Source organism: Pseudopipra pipra, chromosome 3 (genome assembly GCF_036250125.1).
Source record: "Pseudopipra pipra isolate bDixPip1 chromosome 3, bDixPip1.hap1, whole genome shotgun sequence".
NCBI lineage: Eukaryota > Metazoa > Chordata > Aves > Passeriformes > Pipridae > Pseudopipra > Pseudopipra pipra.
Genome location: NC_087551.1, coordinates 36,233,094 through 36,254,189, shown reverse-complemented (window position 1 = coordinate 36,254,189; position 21,096 = coordinate 36,233,094). Strand labels below are relative to the sequence as shown.

The 21,096-nt window shown below is 38.1% G+C and overlaps 1 protein-coding gene and 2 long non-coding RNA genes across 3 annotated transcripts in view; 2 read left to right on the top strand and 1 right to left on the bottom strand.

Moving 5' to 3' along the window:
* The window catches only part of KIF26B (kinesin family member 26B), a 290,490-nt gene that overhangs the window by 126,111 nt on the left and 143,283 nt on the right, over nt 1–21,096 (top strand). The gene's annotated exons all lie outside the window — the stretch shown is intronic.
* Nucleotides 295–8,238, bottom strand: LOC135411290 (uncharacterized). Its single transcript, XR_010429077.1, has 2 exons — nt 7,702–8,238; nt 295–651 (listed from the first exon to the last, which is right to left on the bottom strand). It is a non-coding gene; the product is annotated as an uncharacterized LOC135411290 (long non-coding RNA).
* On the top strand, nt 13,494–19,460 carry LOC135411292 (uncharacterized). The gene is made up of 2 exons (XR_010429079.1): nt 13,494–15,172; nt 17,091–19,460. It is a non-coding gene; the product is annotated as an uncharacterized LOC135411292 (long non-coding RNA).

The following is a 21,096-nucleotide window of genomic DNA, read 5'->3' as shown; positions in this document are numbered from 1 at the left end:
AAATCCATAGTAACAAGATTTTTCCTAAACACCTGGAAGTTCAGAGTGGGAAACTTTTATTCTGATTACTGCTTTCCTGTTGCAAATACTGTTACAATGCTGCCCCAGCAGTCTTGACATTCCAGCTCTGCTTTACCTTGTCTATAACCCTCTCCATTGCCTGCTCGGTCAGTGTTTTCTTAACCTTGAGAGCAATCTGTTCAACTGCTGAATTACAATTACCAAGGAATACAGGCCATTTTAGTATTTTCCTTGCTCATCGACTAAAACCTCCAAAAAGAAAATATGCTGAAATGTTAAAGTATTTGTTTATTGCCAAATAATTTAATATTAGGTAGACAAATGCCAGTTGGGCTTGTATACATTCATGCCTGTGATGTGCTTATAAGATTTAGGACCACAGTGCGCCCGTATACATGACTAAGTGCATCATACCAAATAGAGATTTAGAATCTCTTTACTCAGCTGTAAATTGAACATGATGCCCATCTTGCAGCTGTTATCCATTGCATATTTCAGTCAAACTTTTGGTCTCTTCTGAGTTACTCAAGTTCGGGAATACATGAATGCATTGCATGCAGCAGAGGGACTCCAGAGCTTTCTACCACATGTCTTGATTTGACAGTACTAGTTGCCTTTCAGGAAACAGACCTATTAAAGGATAAACCAAGAAATGAATGTACACATTCATAAATAATTACAGGAACATTGCGAATAATGGAGACAATTTTCCCTGTGAATACATTTCTTGAGATTTTGTGAGTTTGGGGTGTAGCTTTAGAGATTCTCCTATGATTGGGGAATTCTAGAGGCTTTTTCCTCAAGTGTATTTTCTGTTGTTTAATAAAGAATTTTCAGCAATTTCTTCAATCAAAGCATTGTCAGGGTCTGCCCCTTCTATGCAGCTGTCTATTTTCAGGAGATGAACAAACACTTAATTTCTTTAATGTCTCTGTTCTTCTGGTCAAAATTGGGCAATGGATTCAAATCTCCTTTTAGGGTATAGTCAGAGATTCAGGTAGATTGTATATCAGTTCATTTTTTCTAATAACCAGGCCAAAAGTCTATGGTTGATAATTAATGATGAGATCTTTGGTTTTATTATTCTAACAGTCATGAGAGGAAGGAACCAAGCTAGTTACTCTATTGTGAAAATTACAGCAATAATCTCTTTGAATCTAAGAAAGAATGCTGAATAAGTGAAAACTGGAAATCTAGGCAAGGACAGAAAATGCAACATTAGCGGAAATTATAGTTGTTTCTTTTCTGAATACCTCTTTGTATGCAAATAAAGGGAAAAATCAGAGAGACTTTCATTAGAAAGGAAAAAGTATGCTGAGATAAATTGGACAGCATTGTGTCTCCTGTTCAAGCCATCTGTAAGCAAGCCGAGTTCCTTACCTGTCCAGGATGAGCATATCAACACTGTATGAATGTTCAAAGCTGCCTATTTCTGCTTTTGGTTTTTATTATGGAGAAACAAATTAATGTGAGTCTAAGCTTTCTCATTGCAATAGCTATTCCTTTTCCATCTTACATCATGTTTGTCCTTAACTACAGCAGCATCAACCTTTTATTAAGATAGAACTACTTTAATGAGTTATGTTATATCGTGGAAATATCAGACTAGTTGTGCAAGGTGAAAGACATTTGAGTTATGGCCAACAATTTATTTCTGAAATGTGCAAGACAGCACTGTTCAGAGATTCCCAAGGGCCTCATGACCTCCTGTTCAGGTCTTTTAATTAGACTTGGGCTTTCTGTTTGAAACTTTCTTATTCTGATTTATTTTGATTGTCTCCATAAGATACTACACAACAGGGTTTATGCTCCAAAACTGGCATTTCTGCCAGCCTCAACTATTACCTGTCATGAGAGAGATGCAAACCACTATGAGAAAAAAGAAAAAAAAAGGATAAATTTTTTGATCTTTGAGTTATAAAGGTCTTTAAATTTTATATATTAAGATTGTGTTGGCTTATTTTTGCCTTTTCCCTCTCTGCCTATTTCAAGGTCAGACGTGGACTTGCATAATGAAGGCTGAGAAGAGTATTCCTATGATTCCACAAGTTGAAGAGAAACATTTTGTATTACAGAAGTCATGAAATAATGTTGAGAGCTGATAGAAATAAGATATGGATGTACCTTCTCCATCAATCTATGCATGAGAATGGGACTACAAGGAGGGAAAACAAAATAAAACTCTGAAAAAGAAATAGAAATATTTCACTAAGTCATGAAATTCTGGGGAAACCAGTAAAGTAATATGCCATCATTTAAGGAATATTACCTTTATTACCTATTTAAAGGTTTAGTGGAACAATCCAGGTCCCCATAAAAAATGCTAGATGCTACATTGATCCAGGGCAAACAGGAAAATTTGTATGATGAGATATAATAAAAAAAAATTAAAATATTGCCAGTGACTTTAGCATATTGGAAAACATGTGTTGGTCATACTGGCTTGAAAGGTTACTCCTGAGATGATTAGATATCTAGTTAATAAAGTACAACTGATACAATACAGTCTGTGTGTATTTCACTGAGCTATTTGGGTTAACACACTGTGAATTCTTGATTAATACATTGCAGCAATGTGAAAAAAAAAGCGAATGAATTAAATAGACTAAATTAGATGAAATTCTGTTTTGTGTTAAGTGACGCTGTTCCTGTTGGGGTTCTGTAGAGATACAGAATGCCATAGAACACTAACTGGAAAAATATTGTTAAACCTTTCAGGTGATGTTGGGAAGGTTGCTGGTAAGAGATTGCTTAGTCATTTGTACCAGCAACAGGTGTTACATCAGTGTCAAATGTAATGTCATGAGACCAATAGCAAAGAATGTAGACCATGCTTACAGAATAGGGACCAATGGACTAAGAAGGGCTTATTGGAAAAGATCTGTGTGTCATGATTAATTAGTTCCGTATGAGCTCACAGTGGGACACTTTTGCCAGGAGGGCTAATGCAGCTCTTGAATATCTGTAAGAATAAGAACATATGAAGGGAATCTGGGAAGTTACTTTATTTCTGCATTGGGAATAGATATGGCCACTGCTAGAATACTCTGTATAATTCTGATGTCCACAGTCAAGAAAGATGATGTAAAAATGGGGAAGCCTCTGAGAAGAGGCACTAAGATGATTAAAAGCTTGGAAACCATGCCTTCCAACAGCTTGACTTTAGTTTATCAAACAGATTTAGAGAGAGATGCGTTGACAGTGTGCAGGGAACCTCTGCAGGGAACAGAAACGTGATACTAGAGGACTTCAGACTAGCAGACGAAAGCATGTCAGGATGTAATGGCAGGAAGTTGAATTTAGACAGACTCTGAATCCTAATGAAATGTGCATGTTTTGGAAAGGGCAGTGACCTGCTGAAATGAACAAGACTAGAAAGAGTTGTCTTTTAGAGTCTGTTTTTTAAATTAGAATTGATATTTGAAAAAAAAGGCTGAAGTTAATCACACTTTGGGAGACTTTAAGAGATTTAACGTAGGAAAGATCCGTTGCTTTCGCTATATGGGAAGCCACATTAGAGAGTCATAATAGCCTTAACAATCTGGTAAGACATACTCATTTGTGTGTGAAGGTGCAGCAACAAGGAAAACTATTTCTTCTGCTCTTTTATACAGCAATGCTGTAACAAAGCTTGAGAAAAAATTGCCATTAAAGAAAGAAGTAAATAATTATTTTTCTTAATTTATTTAGGAGTGATTAAAAATTAAGTATTCTAATTGGGGGGATGTTGTAGATGAACTTCAGAGGGTTTTGCTTGCCTGTTTCTGTTAAAAATCATCATTATCTGTCATTTTCATTTTTGCCTTTTTATGCAACAAGATGTGAACACTTTTATTTTTTTCATAGTTTCTTTGGGCACACATCTGTTGTAGTGGTGCATTGTTTTCCTGTTCTTTTGAAATTCCATCCATTGCTTGTCGGTTACAAAAAGTTCATCAATGTATATATCATTAGGGAAAAAGGAAAAAAAAAGAAGCCTTCCTAAAGTTATAAATGCTTTACTTGTCCTTTGCTTCTTGAGTTGAGGATGTCAGTCAGCAAAAGTGATGGATGTTTCACTCCTGACACAAGTAGATGAGTAAAAATTATGAAGAGTGGGAAAAGAACATCATAATATTTTGACAAATAAACGAAGAGTAGAATTTAGCAGCAAAAGCTGAAATAAAAACATATTGTATCTGGAGGCAAACGCTTTGGGGCAAATGTCTGTGCTTGAAAATTATTGAACTGATTAAACCAATGGAAAAAAAAAAATCAAACAAAAAGCCCCTACCCAAAAAAATCCCAGCTGTTCCACTTGATGGCTCATAAAATCTGAATAAAATCCTTCAAGGGCTTTTTTTATAGGAAGATACTATTTTTTGTATGCATAGTTATGGTAGCATCTGGTTCCCATCTCTGGAAATTCAGAGAATCCACAGGCACCGACACGCTGTCTGCTGCAGAGAAGCTCTACAACACAGATAAACGCTTCAGACAAGTGCGCAGTATGTAATGTAATGTAATTGTCTGCAAGCTGGAAAGATGTCGGGGTCTGCTGGAAGGAGGCAAAATCTGAGTCAGTAAATTTTGATTAACATAAGCAAAAGGAGCAGCCCTTGCATCAAATTTCCTTTGTTCACCTGTGAAGAGTGGACTGATTAGCTAACAACACCTGAGTCAATAAGATTAATCAATCAGAGAAGGTAAGCAAGGAATGCCTAAGGCAAAAGGAATCAGGCAGTTTCCACAGAAGCTGTGTGCTTTACAGAGTGATCAAACAATGGGATCAGTAAACTAATTGTCCACAAATATGAGCAGGAAATATGAAGAGCCTTTTATGAATAATCACATTTACTTTATTACGAATGACAAAGGAAAGCTGAATCTGTCTCAGTTGTTTCTGGCTCATCACATTTGTCCTTTTAATGCTTTATCCTCTCTATAAACAGGATCTGTGTGTAAGCAGTAGTCACACAACTATGTGAAATTATCTTACCTCATGGTAAGAGTTTGTTACACATTGTTGACATCTAGTATCATAGAAAGCAAAATCTTCAGGATACCTTCAATGTGGGCACAGACACAGCACTGATTTTTTGGTTTATATTGTGCTTGGCATATTGTTTTTGCTTAATGGGTAGTAGGAATGAGAAAATAGAACATATAAAGATTTTGCTTCTTTTATGGCTGGTGATTGACTGAACCTCAAGAGGAGTCTAACCAATATGACTTAGAGTACAACTCTGTGCTTGAATGAAGCTTGCCTTCATTCCAGGACACAGCTTATGTCTATATATACACAGAAGAGGTAATAGCAGATATCCTTTGTGCCTCAGGGAACCACCCTTGTACTGTGTGAATATGCCTGACTTGTGTACTAACTGAGAGGTTAGGTTACTTCTCCAGGAAACTGAAGAACTGGGTTCTAGGCGTCCCTGAACCTGAAAAGAGTAAAAGACTGCAGCTCATGCAATCTAAAAGAACGTCTTTAAATGATACGCAAGGATGGAGTAGGTGCTTTTTCTTGTCTCTGACAAAAATGTCATCTGAGGATGCTTTGCTGCAGAGGGAGGAGTGTGGGATCCACAGGGCCACCGGCAGTGAGTGAGAAGGAACAAGCTCTTGCTTAGATGGGCAGGTGCTGTAGCTGCCATTCTTTTCCTCCAGTAGCCACATCTAAATGAAAAGGGAGTTGCCAGCTTTTATGTGTGACTTTGTGACTACATCCAGGAAGAAATTTGGGGCTGTGACTTGCTTTTCCACACAGATGCCTAATTCTGTGCTACAAAAGTGCTGTGGTCTAGGAAGGAGACATTGTTTCAGAAATGTCTGTTTTCAGTGCTTTCTATGGGTCAATTTATATGTTTGTAGCATGCGAAGCTGGGACGATGTTAAACCAAGCGCCTCATTCTTCCTATATTCTGTGTCTAGAAATTAAGTACCTAACTGAGGCTTTAACTCTCCCATTAATAGAGTTGCTAAGAAATTGCCATGCATAAGGATGGCTTGGATCTAGGCTGAAGTTTACACCCAGATCTGAAGGGTATCTACAGGTTCAAAGTTTCAGATTTAACTTGCATTAAAGATGACAAGAACATTGTGAATATGAAACAATATATTCCTAAAGTAAAAAAATTCAAAATTTTGAAGAGGCCAGCTTTACAAGAGCAGTGAGATGGGAATAATTCAGAAGCCTAGGTCCTATTTTCTAGAACTATTGATGTGCTTATGAGTCCAGTGACGACCACTGGAATCTAGATTCTTGCATATCTAGGTAACTTGCGAAATTGCACCTGTGAAGCAATTACAACTTTTTCAGTACTTCCAGGAGGCAGATCTTACAGCTGTGTTCTGATTCAGATTTATCTCTGGTTCTACCATAAGGTACTATTCTCGAATTTTGGAAATTTTGTTTATATTTAATTCCTAACAAATAGTACACTGAAACCCCAAACACATTATACATTATGTTAGCTCCAAGGGACAATATCCTAAATGAAAACAGATCCTTTTCTTTTTCTTCATGCCAGTTCTTTGTTTAGCAGTATGGCAATTGCACATACATATTCCAGATGTTCATGGAAACAAAATTCCTCTTTAATTTACAGCAGAAACTGGTTTTATCCCTTGCTGGCTTTGTATTTGTCAAACACACAAATGTTTAAAACCTTATACTCAAATACTTACAGTAGTATTTTTCATACTTCTTAAAAGCTAAGCTAATGTTTGTAAAATCACAGAATAATTCAGATTGGGGAAACACCTGGGGGGCTTTTAGTCCAATTTCCTGTTCAGAACAGGTCCAGTTACATCAGGTTGCTCAGGGCTGCATTTCACAGAGTTTTGAATATTACTGGATGGACCTTTTACAGCTTCTGAGGGCAGATTCCAGTGGCTGGCCATGCTCATGGTGGAAAAAAAATGCTCTTTATGTATAATTTGATTTCCCCATGTTGCAGTTTGTGTCCTTTGCCTCCCCTTCTGTCCTTTTACACCTCCAAGAAGGAGTCCAGCCCTATATTCTCTAAACCCTCTCATCAGTTGTAGACAGCACGAAGAGCTCCCCATCACCTACTCAGGATTGAGTAAATCCTGTTGTTATGGCATCTCCTCCCACATTACATGCTCCAGCCCCTGACCATGCTTGGTGTTCATCTCAGTGGACAAAAGGATCATTGTCTTATTGGAGGGAAGATCATGGAGATGAGCCTTCAGTGAGGTACTGTTCTAGAAATATAAACTGTTTATATGGGAGCTCTGGGTATTGTGCAGTTTATTTTTTTGTTGGGATTGGTCTTGGAGATCATGCTCAAAATATGAACTTTGAGATTTGGGTTTTAATTTCTGACCCCGACTGTATTTTCCATTGCTTTTACCAGAGTAATACATAGTCAGGAGATGCTGAACTGCTTAAATATTTGGAAAGATGTGTGATTTCAGATGTAGTAACTCTTTTAGCTAGTGTTTTCTTTGCTCTTCTAGTAGTGAATATGGGCAATACTGTGGAACACCCATGGCAGATCATTCATATTTGCTTTGCAAAGTTCTTGGCTGGAAGTCAAACAGCCCTGACAGCTGAGCCTCTGTTTCACATACTCAGGAAGTATTAAATATTGATGTTTCTTGGAAAAAGCCATCATCACAGATTGAGCCAATTTGGCCACCACATGATTGTGTAGGCCGCAAAAGAATTTTTACCTGGAGAGCTTTTCTGTGCAGACTGCTGCTGTGGGCTGTGGGCGATGAGGGCTTAGCCAACACCATGGTATTGTCAGGTGCTGCAGGGCTGGGGGCTCCCCATAAGGGTGACAGGACGGGGCAGCCAGGGCCTGTCCTACCATCCAGCCAGCAGCAGCCCAGGGGCACCGGAGCAGCCCTGGGCATTGGGCTCCTCCCTGGGTACAGGCTGAGGCCAGGCAGCGATGTGGGCCCACGGGAAGGCTTGGCTCAGTGGGACCCATGGCAGGCCTGGGCTGTGGGGAGCTGGAGCCCACACCTGCAGTGGGTGTGAGGCTGGAAAGGACTGCAAAACACCAGTGCAAGCTGTGAAAGTGTTTCTCCTGTGTCAGCTGGTTCATTTGGGCCACAGCGCTAGGGGAGCTAAAGTTTAGCAAAGCCTAGGATTAGGATTAGAAGGTGTAAGCCCAGAGCTGCATCTGTCATGGGGCTGCGAAGGGGCTGCAAAATCACGGAGCAGACTGCACAAAGATTTCTCCCTCAGTGATTTGCAGAGAAATTTGGCTGAGGATCACATTGATACAGATGATGGGAGGAGCTGCTGCAAAACTCGCCATATTGTAAGCATCTACCACATTCTCAGAGCACATCCCAATCTTGTGTTTGTAGCCCAGGAGAAACACACCAGGAAATAGACCTGTCTGAACTGCAATTTTTTGCTGTGGTGCTCAGTTTGTTCAGTACTCTTTATTTTTTACACTAGAATGAGCATATTCTCAAACCTTTTTTACTCCCTCTCTGGAGAGGGAGTAAAATATGAATACAGAAGTGACATTGATTTCCATGAACCCTTTTGCATTGGCAATGAACTAGCACTGCTTTGGTTTTCTTATTGCATCAGCTGCTACTGAAAGGGGGAATAGAGAAGAGTCAGAAAATTCAGCCCAGGCACAATTCATTTTGCATACAAGCCACAGAAAAACAGCAGCAAGTGCTAATTATGTTTTTTAAGTTGAGCTGTAATTGTTTAGTGTCTGTTTGCAAACAGCAAATTCCCTCCACACCAACGTAGTTGAACACACAAAGATGATACTGGAGCATTCAAATACATACTTGTCTATAAATTGTCTTCAGGCTTTCCTCCTTAGTATGGGTATCAGAGTAGGAGTTTGTTTAGCTTGCTTGGTGAGTCTTTCTTGACTAGTTGGATCTGCTGAATTTTAACCCACGTTTTCTGCCGTGGCAAGCACAGGAAAGAAGAGCTTTAAAAATCCTCGTGAGCAATTAGAGGATGTGGTATTTTGTGTTACCTTATATAAGCTAGATCTTGAGGATTCAAGGGCAAAAGAATGCTTGGGTCTCTGACTCCTTCCTTTGTGCTTTAATAGGCAGAGAATTATTTTTTCCCTTGGTGTTTCTGCACCGCTTTCAATACATTGACTTGAAGTTCATAGTGCTTGTAGTGATATGGCCAACAGCATTTCATTAGAGCCCAATACAGATGTCTAACAGTTTGCTTTTGACCTGCAGCTTCTACAGTGAAGTTCTTTGCTGTATTTTTCAGACTTCTCTACCAGTTTGAAAACGCACGATTGCTCATGGAGATCCAGTTATGCACTCTGCAAAACAGAGCAGCATATTGAAATTAATAAAGATTAATTAATAAAGAATTAAAAGAAGGCAATATAATTAATGCCAATCAACATGAACCTGTGGAAAATAGCTCTTGTCAAAATGACTTGTAATCTCATCAAAAAGAAATATCAAGTAGAGTTGATTAAATGTAATTGCATTGATGTGAAATTTGGTAGTTGATGACTCTTAAGTCTACTGGGTGTGTAAAGACAGGCAATGGCTAGGAAATAAAGAAATGCTTGGAGTTGAAATAAGATCTTTACTCTGACGGCAGTTAAACATTGCAGATTGAAGGCTGGTAAAAGCTTATTAATTATGATTTCTGTAAATGTGCATTGCAGATCTGTGGCCTGTTATATAAGAGAGCATCCATGGTGACCATGATGCTCTTTTCTGGTTATATAAACCAAGAGATCTCAAAATGGGAAGGTGCTGAATTGTAGGCTGGGGAGAGTCAGAGGATGTTGAGCACATCTTGCAGCAGCAGCAAGGAGGTTGTGAGTTAGAGATGGGACCAGGAGAAAGACCTGAGCTGAGAAGCTATGCACTTTGAGGACCAGTGAAGCAGCTTATGTGCTTTTCAGTGAATAGTCATTTATGTTAAGATTTATGAAATTTGTAGTTTGTAAAATTGTTTCTCAAAATGTCTCTTAGTTGCATGAATTCTCGGTTTTAAAATTATGGCTTTCTCTTCCATCTACTGTCACGATGCACAGCACTTGATATTTGACCATCTGACTTTTTTATTTTTTCTTTTTGAGTTAAGTTATTTGTGTAGAAAGTTTCTGCTGAATATGAACAAGGGACATACCAGTTGCACTAAAAAATAGGAAAAATCATACAGCTAAATATTTGGTTGCTGCCACTTCTTATTTACATTATATAGTACCTTCTACTACTAATGTACCATTTAAGACTGTGGAAAGACATTGGTCACAGTATGACATGGTGTTCAAGATTCATCACCTTGAGAACAGCTACAAGAAGTTTTTTGCCTTATAGGATAAACTTGAGTGAAATTGGGCCTTGGGAGAACCATGAAGGTTCCTTTAGGACATAATTCCTTCCTTTATATGCCCTGAATCTAAGTCAGATTTAGAAGCTTGTAATTTCCTTCTGACTGGCTTCCAATATCATGTTTTAGTATCATTTAATCATTTCAATTCTACCGGCTAACACAAAGGTAAAAAATAACCATTGAAATAATCCCTTTCTTCCACCTTCTTACCTAGTTCTTGCATACCTAGTGTTGTGCATAAGGGTCAGTTCTGATGAATTTTTTTTTAATTAAAAAAGTCTTCTCAACAGAAGCAGTGTCCTGTACTGAATCCTGTCTTTGCATCAGTGTGAAGCCAGTTAGAAGACCTGCCAAGAACAAACCCAGCATAGTTGGTCTGTACAAATTGCAGACTTAGTGTGGCAAGAGGAATCTGAAACACAAACTGTAACATTTAAAAATACATACTGATAAGCTTGCTGTGTTGTTTTGCTCTATGTGATTACCTTTTACTGAAAGGTTCTGAGGAAAAGGAGTCAGCCAGGTGAGCTCTTGGCTATGCACTCAGTCTTTTGGCAAGCTCAGCACCTCAGTGCCACAGCACTCAGGATGGTGGGTGTTTGTGCTTTTTTTTCCCCTATTGTGATAATAAGTGCGGCTTTTACTTGTCTGTGATATGAACAACCACATTCAGAAGTTCAGAGAGAGCAAATATATTTTCCTGTCAATTTGTCAGGTTTTGAACCTAGAAATAATTCAAAGCCTTTCTTTGTTTCTGTTTTTTAACAAATCTGACAGACTGAAGCACCTCAGAAGCATCAAGCCTATCCTTAGCAAGACTTATGCTCCTCTCATGTTTCCTCATGTTGTCTTCCTCTCATCCATGCTTGCATTACCCAGTTATCACATATTATTTTTGGCAGCACATGGATAGGTATTGGAGAGAGATCCAGTTCCCACTGAAACCAATATAAGTCTTTAATATGAAGAATCAAGTTCTTTTCAAGGTGTTAGATAACTGTTGGGTGATAATTTATCACTTTTAAAGTAACATCAACAGATATTGTACTACTTAGGATAAGGTAACCTTAGCTCAGGGCTTCATCTTCTTTCTGGAATAAGTCTTTCTTTACTTGTGGAGAAAGAAGGCTTTAACTCACAGAAACTTTGTAAAAGAACACTCTGTGAGGCTATAGCTGATAATTAACTGGATGCCAGACAAGATAGTTTAGTAATACAATAAGAAGAACTCAGGCTAATTAACTCCATATTCCTATTAAAATCAAATTTATTTTCTGTCTCTCTTTTTCTTTTTGGCATTTGGATTATAAATTGTACACAATGTCATGTGTACACATGGCCACTGGACAGTCATCTGAGTGCAGTCTGCTCTGAATAAATGATACTGAACAGCATTAGGCAAGCCTTGTTCCTTTACAGAGATAATTTTTAATTTAAATTTTGTTTGAAATAAAAACAAGGAAAGAAACTAATTAAAATTATTAAGAGGTATTTCAGTTGGCATAATCTGTCAGTATGAAAGAGAGAAAATCTATCTCACCATTTGTCCTCAAAGCCTTTGCATTATGATCTTGATTGACAACTGGAGGGAAGGAGTTGCCTGATCAGTAATATCAAATCAACACTTTTATCCTCAAAGTGGTTCTGAATAGTATTAGTGGAGCCTCTTTCCCAGTTAAATATATGTTAACCAATGTTTTCTTAATGCATGGTTTTCATCATGTATATTTAATACTGTTCATACAATTCTCTTAACTGTTGTTCTGCTCCTCCTAAGTGTCCCTGAACCAGTGGCTGTGGTAGCACTCACTTTCTATACTTTAGGTTACTTCCAACACTGCCTTACTAGGGCTAGTTGCTAATGAGCATCGTTTGCTGGTTCATTTGTACAAGGTCATTCTTAATTTCCTTGTGGTTTTAGTGTAACCTCAGCATTGAAGAATCTCAGCACTAACATCCCTAGAGTGTTTTTTTTGTCTGGGAGGAAAAAAATGGAATGTGTACATATTTAAATATAAATAGTACTTTGATTAGCATTTAACTGATGTGTCATCTTACCAGCTTGCTATTTATTTATTCCTCTTTTAATTGTTGAAATATGACATTTTACCAGTTCATGGCTCTTCACTACATCTCTGGGTCCTCCCTGTATACGTTTTAGTTCTACAGATAAGTATTTAGAAATGCCATGGATTTATTGCTGTCTGTCTGCCTGTGGGCTAGTGTATGGTAAATGGAGTACTATTAGCATATGATTATATAGTTCTGCCCTTGTTGTTAATACATTAATTGTGCATCATTGTTCTGCTAACTGGCAGACCCCTATCTGACTTCATCTTTTTCTGTAGGCTAATTAGGCAGCACTATCTGTATCAACGTGGCTTTCAGCAGAGCCTCCATTGCAGCTGCAAGGACAGTGAGCAGCAAGAAATCATGGCCAGAACTGCTGAATAGTTGAACATGGTTTCCTTTTTAAATATGTAGCCTCTTGGAACTACGACTGAAAATATTATCAGTCCCATTTTAAGTTCCATTAGCATTACAGAGGTCATAGAGCCATGGGAGAGAGAGTTTCTTTGGCCCACGTATGCAGGTTTTTCTTCAGGAAGCATGGAGCCGAGTGTGTACCCTTAGTGTGAAAGCAGGAGGCACAAGGCTGCTCACCTATACCAGGGCTCCCTTTGCCGCTGAACAAGTGAGTCAGAAAGGACACAGTTTTCTTTCAGCTTCAGCATTTTAGATTGGCAATGGAAGAACAATAATCTTGTGAATTTGAAAGCGGAGTTAATTTGCTCAGGGTGATTAGAGGACAGTGAAGAAGGAACCTCATGCTGCCTCTTTTAGCAACATTTCAGAGTGGAAACAGCTAGAAGGTTCAGGGTTTACCACTATGAATGATATGCAAAGAAATTAATTGGTGCTTGAAACCCCTGGCTAACTTGTCTGTTCATTGCACAGGATATTTATTTGGAGGTTATTTACTGGTCTGTCTTCTCCGGCCATTTCAGTGCCAACTCAGAAATCACTTATGTAACCATTTCTCAAAGAGAATAAGAAACCACTTTTGGAAATTCAGTTCCTAAACAGTATTTCAAGTAGTTGGGTGAGACTTGCTGAGTCTTCTAGTTCTGTCAGGGTCATGAAACTAATTAATAACTCTGTTGCAAGTGACATATCAAGTGGAGAAAATGGCACTGAGAAGCTGCTTACAGGTTAAATATTTCTTGTCCTTAAACATCATGACAAACGTGCAGTAACATAAAGTAATCAGGCTCAGTTATCAGTACTGTGTGAGAAATAGAAATGGGATTTCTGGGGTAAAGAGAAAGGCAGCTGAAGGGTAATATTTAAACCTGTTTTTATTGCATCTGAAGAAAAAGCTGCAATTATATCTTAAAAAGCCAAAAATTTTCAATTTATTTAACAGCAGAAACTGTTTCATGCTTCTTTTCATGTTCCATGGTGGTGTGTATATTGTGTGCATTCATTGTAATGTTTAGTCTGGGACGTTTGATCTTTAAAGCTAAAAAGACTATGTACAAGACAGTGAAAGTCTTGTGAAGACTTTGTGAAGTCACTTTACAGAAAAATGGCTAATTCCCTTGACAAAGAAATGGACATGTTTCAATGTATATATAATGTCTATTTGAAACCCCCCCCCAACAAACAAACTGTGAAAAACATGTCATATTTGTAAGGATGAGAAATGTCTGGAATGGAATGTCTGAAGTAGCGATTTGAGTTTTCAAAGAATAGGCATAAAATGGAAAAAGAAGTCCAACATGCAGCTATTTTGTGCTGTTTTCTATCCATAGATGGTGATGGAATAGTTCCACAATGTGCCACTGTTGGCACACCACCCCATTTCAACCTCTTGAAATAATCAAAAGAAGCATTTGATTCCTTGTCAAGTGATGGTTTGGAAAGAATCTTCTCTATGTCCAGAGCGTGTCCAAAGATTAGTTTTAAATGCCTACAGAAAACACACAAATTTATGAAGGGTGAAGCTATAAATAATAAAAACTGTGTTTTTTTTCTTTTAAAGATGGAAAGCAATTGCAGAATAGTGGGTTGTAAGTACAAAGTCCTGTGTTTTTTTCTCTTTGTCATGGCTGCTGTTTTAGCACTGAGCTGTGTTAGCAGAAAACTATTGGCTGGGTTTAGTTAGGTCTGCTGGTGAGCAGGATTTGAACAAGCACCAAAGCCAGTGCTAGAGAAGAGGAGAAACTACAAAGCTGATGTCAAGGGAAGAATAATGCTTAAAATCTGCAGTGAGAGGTGCTGGGAGCAGTTGTCTATCGTGAAATGCCCAGTGTTGGGTGGCTCATAAGCATGATGACAAACATGGCACCATCTGCCTATGGCCAGGTGGGTTGCTACGGATTAACTCTGCTAGGGAGGCTCCTTGGATAGAGGGCTAGCTACTGCTGCCTGTCATAGGAATTCCTTGGTTGTGTTGGCCATCAGGGAAGCATTTTCTCTCTGAGAGCATAGGTTGACTATGGTCCAAAAGTACCCATTAAGGACAAGTATACTGTTAATTCACTAAAAGATAAATAGCAAGAAAAGAGATAAAACAGCAAAAGGTCTCTGTGTTCTTTCTGAGACCTCCTTTCCTTGTAAATCTTTTAAAGTTAGCAGCTTATCCTCCTACTCATAGGACACAGTCTGTTGCACTGTTCACATGATAATATTAGGATTTTGCTTAGGCACCTGCTGCCATTTGTCTCTAGCTTTCTCTATAGATTGAGGTCTTTCATGCATTGGTCTCCACTGCATCATACATTCTGGATTTTCTGAGGAAAGGAACCTGCATCTGAGGAGACTGGCATTTCTTCAGTAGGTAGCTCCTCTTTTCTCTTGCTTTACTAAAGAGCCTGATGTTCTTTCTGATGGCATCTTATATTTGGTGGGTTTTTTCCTGCTTCTGGCACCTTACGGCTTCCCCTGATTCAATTCTGTAGGGTCAGATTAGTTACTGTCTTGATCTACTTCCAGTATAAAACTGATATGCAAAAAATGACTAGTGATCTGTTCTCTGCAGGACAGCTATGGAGTAATAGTATACTCTGTACAAAACAGAAGGTGACTTTAAAGACTGAGCAGAGGGCTCTTGATAGCTGAAGTCTGAACTCTTTTATCACTCTACTTTTTGGATGCTTTAACCAGATAACCCAACTAATTTTAATATAGTTCTTTTAAAAAAATGAAATATGCTTTTGCTACCTCTCAATGACAGCTGTCAGGTTCCCAAGGCAATTTGACAGTGACAATAAATCATTCTATCAGCCTGCTGCAAGGTGGTGCCATTAGATCTGTGTTACTGGAATTGTACACGAGCTAAAGTACTTGAATTTCTGTGTGAGCTCACGTTTTGAGTTTCTATTGAACAGATGAGACCAGGGCTATGTACATACTGTCTCTGTGCATGTCTTATCTTGTGACTCTTAACAGTTTTGCACTGGAGTATCTGCGTTCCTAGTGTTCCCATTTTCTGCATAGCATAGGCATGTATCAGAGGTAGAGGAATAAAAGCCAATTGCTTTTATTATATTTTTTTAGTGACTCAAACTCTGCATGACTCAGGCACTACATATTTCATATACCTCAGGCTACTAAGGCATGGACTTTAAATGAAGCACTTGTTGGAGTTTGTAGTTGGGCTTTAAAATGTTGAGCGTGTTACTTCAGTGATTTCTGGGCCAGGATCTTTCAATAGGAAAGGTGTTTCTTTCAGGGAGGAGCACCAAGTGAAAAAGTACACCAAGCAATGGCTTCACAAATTGATAAATTTGATTTAAAGCACTCAGGAACAGATGAAAAACAGCAGGTAAATGGTGCAAATCAGTGAAATGACATCAAGCCATTCTGCCATTTCATGTTTGTTTAAGGCTACTTGAAGGGCTAATTTGCCTTTATAGGCCATTTTAACTAGATTGAGTATAATCTGTCCTCCCAGCATTCACAGAAATGCCAGCATGAACTCTCTAGACAGTCATTTAGGTAGGTCAAGAGAAATATAATTTGCACTTTTATCCCAGTTAGAGAAAATTGTGCTGCTGAGTAAATGGGGAATACGCAAACATTGTAGAACCATGACTTTAGTCTTTAAAAATTAGAGAAAGAAGAAAATACGGAGGCTCAATGATGAAATACATTGTAGAAAAAATAATTTGAGAAACTGACTCAAACTTTTGCCTTTTTCACCCGTTCCCAGTTGGGGACTGCATGCTGTCCTGGTGATACACAACCACACAAGAAGCTGGATATGTAGCAAAGCCCAGGCTAATACATCTGCTGGGCTTATTAACATGGGCTCTGCAGTGGCACCACAGGAGGCAGCAGGAGGGATGCAGGTGTAAAAAGATGCTGATGAATCAACAACATGACTCCTGTGGAATGAGGAAACATCTGTGAAGCTTTTCTTGAAAAAAAAAAGTGAGAAAACCAATACAGTCATGGATATTTGCTGACATTATGAACTTTCACACACCATTTTGTTTTTTCTTTGGTGTGGGTCATGGTCTGCTGCTATCACAGTGGGTGCTTAACAAGTCCTAGTAAAAGAGAACTGTTTGTGGAAGCTGCTGTGCAGATTTGGTAGGATGTTAGGATGGAGAAGCAGAACAACCAGTATTCTGAGACATAGCAATAGACAAAAACAAAGTGAAGATAAATATATTTTTTTCTTTTTGATGTGGTGTGAATCTTTGTACTGGGGAGCTCAGCTGTTAAATGCCTTTCATTTTAATTCCAGGATGTCTACTTTTGACCATGATGGCTTCAGAATAATCTCTATAGTACGCTGTAAGACACAGTGTCTGCAAAGGCCGTGCTAAGAAATCGGTAATCCTCTCTGAATTGCAGTCCTACAGTGTTACTGGTTAGCACACCACTCTTGCTTTACTTTTTTCCTTTGTAATATATGCTTCACTGGATTTTGAAAAAGTGCTGCAAAAGCTCTGAAGATGGATAACGCAATTCCTTTTTCACAACACCACAAGCCTGCATTATGAATGCAAGAGGCAATGAAGTATTCCAGCAGGAAACATGTTTAGTGGATAAATGGACAAGAGGTCTGTTCAAATGTATTTCTAACAGTTGTCCAGAAGAAGGAGGATCATAATGCCATAGTACTGAGACTGTTATTGCCATAATTACCCTACAGGTCCCTCTACTTCTGGTTGTTCACAGTGTCTGTTTCACTCAGCAGCCTCATAATAGACCACATTAGTTCTGAATAGGACTATGAGAAAGTGCCTGTACTGCCACATAGATTTTGTGGTACTCAGCCTTTTGTGTTCATCAGAGGCAGCTTGTGTGGGCTAGGCCAGAACCTCACGAAGAGGTTACTGAAGGTTGGGTTGGCAGTTTCAGACACCAGAACCAAAACTATCAGATGCTATTTTTTGCTATTATTAGGCTATAGTAATTTTATTCAGTTTATTTAAAACATAACTTAAAGACTACAGTTTGATTTCCAGAGACTAAATTGAGAATGCTTGATCATTTTGTCAAATTACATGAACGTGTCGATTATTATCTCCATGTATATTACATGGAACAGATATGTGGACATAGAAAAATATACTTGCACACTAACTAAATTATTCCCTTCTGAGTTCTTTTTTGTGAGAAATTAAAGGAGATATAATGAAGCCTTGGAGTGGAAATCAAAGAAATGTCACCCTGTATGATTGGGTGTAATGGCACCAAGGGAGCCTGAAAGTATTGTCTCAATTTATCATTTCCAAGACAAGCACCTTGCATTTGAAAGCAGGAAAGCCTTCAGAAACATTCTTTCAATAGCTCTATTTCTGCATTTATAATTCTCATAGTATATTTGAATTCTTGGCTTTTAAAACAGCCTTTTGGTTGCATTGACTCTCTTCTGGTCAAACATACTTTTCCAGCTAGAAAAGGAAACTAAAAATTTCCTTCCCTGTTCTCCTCCACTCTCCACCAAATAAAAACCACTGACCAAAAATTTTCATTCTTCCTTAAGAGTTTTGTCTGATTGAGACCTATAGAATAAGGATCAGCATGAATGCCTCTGGTTTACTGCCTACTCAGTATTTTTTATGCTAATATACCTCATATCTCATGTCCTCCTTTTCATTGGTGATTTTCCATCCATAACATTTTTAAATTCTTCATTCATTTATTTTATACTTCATCATTTCCTATCAGCTACTAAGGTGCAAAAAGTGAGCTTTTAATCACAATCACAAGATTGGCTTTTCCCTCTGCTTCTCTCCTGCCTTCGCTTGCACTGCTCTGTATAAAAACCCACCAAAATATGAAGCTAAAATGAGTTATTTTTCTAGAACACTTTCCAGTGCTTTTGTGCACATTCTCCTCTTGCATTGCTTCTAGGAAGAGCTGGGGTATTTGTTTCATTGATTAAAAAGTCCTGTAGAATTTGGTGGAGGGCTATATCCTATTCATAGCCCTCTTAAAGCAGCTCATGGGATTTATTAGGGTAATGCCTATCTGCTGTAGAATTCAGTCAGCTACATAAATATTTTTTTGAACTCTCCTATGACCCATATGATGTTTAGAGTAATTTCTACGGAGTTTGTTTAATTTCTTTCAAACTTTATTGGTTTCATCCTTATTATACTTGATGGGAATTTCCCATGAGAAGAGGATAAAAAACCCAATGAAGTATGAGTTGAAAAAAATACCCTCTAGTTGTATACATTCTTTGTAGAAGAGATGTGGAACTGTGTCCTTAATTGGTAACATAATAAATTGATGTATGTGCCTGCATTCTCTTAGGCTTATACTGTATTTGGGGAAAAAATGTGAAATTACAAATGTTTTTCAAAATATGAAAAGTTTACTAAAGGATTGAGTGAAAACATTTCTTAAAGAATAAAAAAATCCTCAATGTAACACTGAGGTGCCTGCACTATTTTTCTCTACTTTCTGGGCTTCAGATTTGCATCATGATATTAAATATGCCATAGTATAGATAATATGTACTTTGTAAGATAAAACTTTATATCACAGTAAGTGAAAGGCAAGATAACGATACAGATTGTAGCACTGTATGATCAGTATCAATTACTGTTGCCTACACTTTTCAATATAAATGTAAATATAGAGAGTACCTGTTCTAAAAGCAGTGAATTTTGTTGTCTGTTGCACTTTCCTCTGAAATTCTGAAAATACAGCAGCAGTGTCCTATCCAGTTTGAAACTATCATTAACTTTTTAAATTTAGTCAGAGCTTTGAATTGTGGATGGAAGCACAAAGGACAGATTTATCATACGGCCCACCATCCCTTAATACAAATACATTTTGTCTCCTGTACTAGTAGTTTATATTTCACCTTTGTTGTACATTCAAGTAATATATAACCAAGCTATGGCTCTGGAGCTGGAAGTGCAGTATTTTCTGTTAAAATTTTTCACATATATTTATGCATTCCAGACTAGGGTACCTGTGATGCAATAGTGCTTTTCATTGATTTAGGATATCATAATATTTTAGATACCACTAATATAAAAGCATGGTTTATTCAGCTCTGCTTTCTTTTTAAGAGACTTAATCTAGGGGTGTTGTTACTTACTTTACATCTTGACCACTGTGCAAAGCCATCCATTAGACTGTGCACATGAGCTGAAGTAGAGGTTAGTATGCACATAATGACTGGTTTGAACTGTAAGCGAGCACAGCTTTCCCATATCAGGTTTAGAATTTCCAAGGCAAACCCCAGCACCAAAGACTCCTTAGAGATGTCAGGGTATTTAATGGTTTTTGATACCTTATAGGGGCATATCTAGTAGAGGAAAACACATAAACTTCACCTGTCTATCTGTGCTTTCTCTTTATGTCGAGATTGCAAAAAAACCAATTCTTATACAACACATAGGTAGTGTTTTCATGTAATTTACACTCCCTTCATGTTATAAGGTTGCACTTCGTGGCCAGATAATTTGGGAGGGAAATGAGGAAATTTACAGAACACTTAACATCATAAAACTTTACCAAATCTACAGGTTTAGAAAAACCTGATTAAGATTTCAGAACACAGCAGATACTGATGCAGTAAAAATGCAGAAGACAATATTGTATACATCCTGTATGGAACAGCCAAGCACAGAAAGATCAGCAGATCAATTCACATACCTTTTTAAATGGAGAAGGTGGCTTTTGAACAAAGAGAAATGCAGTGATTTCAAGCCTGCCAATATTTTAACATGCGTCAAATGGGCGACTAAAATGAAAATACATCTGTATCTTTGGTCGTTGAAGTTCTTTTTGCCTTGGTCTTTCTCTTTTCACAGGATTTTGTTTCTGCCACCTACATCTTACCCTCAGTACTGTGGTGCCACTGACGATGTGTGTCATATTGCACTACTTGCATTTTCAACCTCATTATTCTTGTGTGATTGGAGAAGCCAGAAATTGAATTGGAAACCTTAAGGGCCTCTAAAGTGAAAATCCAGAGATATTCAGGTTAACACTATCAGCTTTGTATGCTTAATTAGAAGTTCAGTAGCAGATTGTCTTTTACTTTAGCAGTGTTGAAACCACTAGAAATGAAACTATGATGAAGAGGAGCATGTGGCAAACAGTCTGTGAACCATAACTAAGGCCTGTTTATCTGGGGCAACGACTGCAGAGAATGAGAAGAGAGAGTTGCTATTGCTGGTGTTATGCTGCATGAATGAATTTAAGTTGGTACTTCTGTGGAGCTGTTGAAATGAGCTTGTAAGGGAGAAGGAAATAGTTTTCAAGACATTAGGCTTTTC